The sequence below is a fragment of the Prionailurus viverrinus genome, chromosome B1 (genome assembly GCF_022837055.1).
Source record: "Prionailurus viverrinus isolate Anna chromosome B1, UM_Priviv_1.0, whole genome shotgun sequence".
Lineage (NCBI taxonomy): Eukaryota > Metazoa > Chordata > Mammalia > Carnivora > Felidae > Prionailurus > Prionailurus viverrinus.
The window spans coordinates 162350521-162354367 of NC_062564.1; the positions used below are offsets into that span (position 1 = coordinate 162350521).

Consider the following 3847-nt stretch of genomic DNA (forward strand, 5'->3'; position numbering starts at 1 on the left):
TACTGGGCTACTTTTTAAAAAAATGTTCATTTTTTTTTTTCTCTTTTTATTCAGCTCATTGGCAGGTGTCCGTTACAGAACATCTAATCTCTTACAGGCAAATAGACTAAATAGAACATTAAAGAAGTCTCACTCTAATGAATTAGGCCGAGTCTGCAGCTCAGGGAAGCCCAGGAGACTGCACGGGGTGTTGGGAGCAAGGGTCTCAGAAAAAGAAAGTCTTCTTAACCGGTGCTTAGTCCAAGCACTGCACTGGACTAGGGGAGGATGGGGGGTGGGGAGGGGTTGGCGGGCGGCAGTGCTGACTGAATCCAGACGCCATCAAGGTGGATGAACAAGAAAGAACAACCTAAATGTTACCTGAAAGCTAAGATCTTTGTCACATTTTTGTTTTAGGCATCCTTTTATTTTTTTTTTTAACTTTTTAAAAAAGTTTATTCATGTTGAGGGGGGGGAGGGGCAGACAGAGAGAGGAGTGAGAGAGAGAGAGAGAGAGAGAGAGAGAGAGAGAGAGAACCCCAAGCAGGCACCTCGCTGTCAGTGCAGAGCCGGAGGTGGGGCTCAAACTCATGAACCATGAGATCATGACCTGAGCCGAAATCAAGACTCGGATGCTTAACTGACTGAGCCACCCAGGTGCCCTTTCACGGCTCATTTAAAATGACCTTGACCAGAGTTTTCTTTCACTGGCTCAGAAGAGAGAAAACAACGCTAGGACTCATCGAATGGTATTTCTCGGATGCCATGAATCCTCCAAGCGGCCACGTGTGTGACGTGAGGTAGGCAGCCCCGATGTGGTCTGAGGGATGTAGAGCAGTTGGCACCCCCCGCCCCCAACCCCAGATCTGGCCCTGGTCCTGTCCTAGTGTCCGAGTAGTTGAATATCTACCTGTGCTAGCCCTCCATGGGGTTAAGGCGTCATTCAGCCAAAGCACAGGTTGAAGGGCGAAGACACCACGGGAGGGTAACCCACTCGTCCTGCGGGGCACTTCGCATGCGTGTTTCTTCAGATTCAAGGAGCATAAAGGCCTGGAATCGGGCGAGTTGGCCTGACTGGAATGCTAGAGAGAAGCGGGGAAAGAAGAGGGTGAGGAGAGAGGGTGGCAGGAGGGAGAAGTACTGGGCACTTGTACTGGCGGGAAGGTGAGGAAGGGCCCAGAGTAACGAAATAGAAGATGTGGGGCCTCCCGATGGGTTACTCTCTCTCCCTGACAAGTCCCACCAGGGTCATACCCGTTCTTACCCAAGGGCTCTTATTTCTCCTCAAGCCACTGGAGAATTCACCGTGGAGTAAGCGTCTGGAGAGGAGACACCTCGCTCTCTTTTAATTATTGAAACAATAAAATAATAGCACAACCATTAGACATCGGTTCTTCACTCGGGGGAGAGGTGATAAGCAAAATCCTCCGAGAATCTGGTGGCAACTATGCTTCTCAAAAAACGGCATTTTAGGGGCGCCTGGGTGGCGCAGTCGGTTAAGCGTCCGACTTCAGCCGGGTCACGATCTCGCGGTCCGTGAGTTCGAGCCCCGCGTCGGGCTCTGGGCTGATGGCTCGGAGCCTGGAGCCTGTTTCCGATTCTGTGTCTCCCTCTCTCTCTGCCCCTCCCCCGTTCATGCTCTGTCTCTCTCTGTCCCAAAAATAAATAAACGTTGAAAAAAAAACCAAACAAACAAAAACGGCATTTTATGCACAGCCACACAAAATATATTTTCACTTGATTTATGGACACTGTGGGAGCCCATCTTCAGATCCCATAAGAAGCATGGCCTCCTGGTGTAAATGCCCTGATTTATTTTTTAATAACCTAACACAGATTTTGTTTTTGTGCGGTTTTTTTTCCCCACGTCTTCCATATGCATGCAACATTGTTATCGTGCGATCATCATCTACATACAATTTATGTGTGCTGCTTTATAAAATCTGCCATTATCTTGTAAACATTTTTCCGTGTTGCTATATAGTCTTCATAATTATAAATCTGAATGAATGCATAATATTATATTGGATTGTTGCAGTGTAATTTTCTTAACTGTTCCTCAATGATTAGTGCTTAAATGGCATCTAATTTTGTAGTATAGATAATGCTGCCTTGAATATCTTCCTACATTTATCTTACTTCTGTTTAATGTTTCTTTCAGGCAAATTCCCAGGAGTGGTTTTACCGAATCAAAGAGCGAGAATGTTTTTAATGGCTCTTGTAACATGTCATGTCGGTTTCCAAAGGGGTCATCATTTTTACTACTGCCAACAATATAGAAGTATCCCGACTTCACTACACCTGACCCTGTAGTGGATATAATTATTGGGAAAAATTTTTGGCCTCACTTAATAGTTGTCATAGCACCTAGGGGACAGCCTGATGTTGGGCTACCCGGGGGTGAAGTGGAAAACAAGAAGTGTGTTGGGAGAGTGGGAAAATCTGAATCTGTAACGGGAAATGAGTTACGCTTCTCTACTTTTAAACAGGACCAGGCAGGAGGTGTGCATTAAGGAGAGCATCCACTGACTGAAGAAATAATGCTTCCTCCTCCTCATCTGTTCAATCCCTTCTCAAGCCTTCACTTGTCACTTCCACCAGTCAAAATGGAAACTGGAAGCCGGGGTCCAGTTGGGGCCAGTAGGGTTACCCTCAGTCACTTTATAAGGCTACCATTGGGGTGCCTGGGTGGCTCAGTCGGTTGAGCGTCTGACTTCGGCTCAGGTCGTGATCTCGCAGTCCGTGGGTTCGAGCCCCGCGTCGGGCTCTGTGCTGACACCTCAGAGCCTGGAGCCTGTTTCCGATTCTGTGTCTCCCTCTGCCTCTGCCCCTCCCCCATTCATGCTCTGTCTCTCTCTGTCTCAAAAATAAAATAAAAACGTTAAAAAATATATATAAGGCTACCATTTTATAACCCGTGTTGGTGGCCTGTCCCACTGGACATACTGTTCTCTCAAGCAACTGCCTTATGCATTCAATAGAAGCATAATGCGAGCCACACACGTCATTTCCCATTTTCTAGCAGTCACGTGTAAAAAAGAAGTAAAGAGAAATCGGTGAAATTAAGTTGAATATATTTTTAACCCATTGTACCCAGAATACTATCATTTCAACATGTAATCAAGACAAAAATTACTAATCAGATATTTTACATTCTTTTTCTCAGGCTAAACATTTGATATCTGGTGCCTGTCTTACGCTTACAGCACATGGCAATTCCAACCAGCCACATTTTAAGTGCTCCTTCTGTCCTGGCCACTGTAGTAGACGGTATAGTTCTGTGGTCTCAGCCTGTCAGAGGTGGAGGGAATCTCCCTTGCAGTTCTTTGAGCTCCTGGGAGATTGTCTCCTTTCATACTTTAAGCTACTGGGAAATCAAAACCATGTCGTTGTTGTTGTTGTTGTTGTTTTATCAGAAAAGAGCATTGTGTTAGAAATATAAAATATTTCTGGGTTGTATGGCTCACTGTGGTTGTAGGGGAGATATCCGGAACCCCCCGCCGTGTGCCGTGATCCACCAAAATCCATAGATCGATTCTCAGGCCCCACTCAGACACACTAAAATAGGATCTTTGAGTGGGGGTGGGGGGACAGTCCAGAAATCTGTGCTTCTAAAACAGATTTTCCATTACAGGTCTTAATGCAATAATAAATGCTGCCTGTTACCAACAGGAGGTAATTGAGTCCCATAGAGTAAGTGAGTGAGTGAGTCCCAGTCTCACAGTTAGGGGTCAGTCGGCCCTAGAACCTTGACCCATTAGCTCATTTCCACAGCACCACACCCACAGCCCACCAGAACAGCTCCTGCCAATTAAATACCAGTTGGTGGGTGACGGGGAACCGTGTGCTTTGGGAACAGTCAAAATAA

The 3847-nt window shown here is 46.2% G+C and overlaps 1 non-coding gene across 1 annotated transcript; it reads left to right on the plus strand.

The window, feature by feature from the left end:
* The first annotated feature begins 2661 nt into the window (after positions 1-2661).
* Positions 2662-2746, plus strand: TRNAR-UCG (transfer RNA arginine (anticodon UCG)). Its single transcript has one exon. It is a non-coding gene; the product is annotated as a tRNA-Arg (tRNA).
* The last annotated feature ends 1101 nt before the right edge of the window (positions 2747-3847 follow it).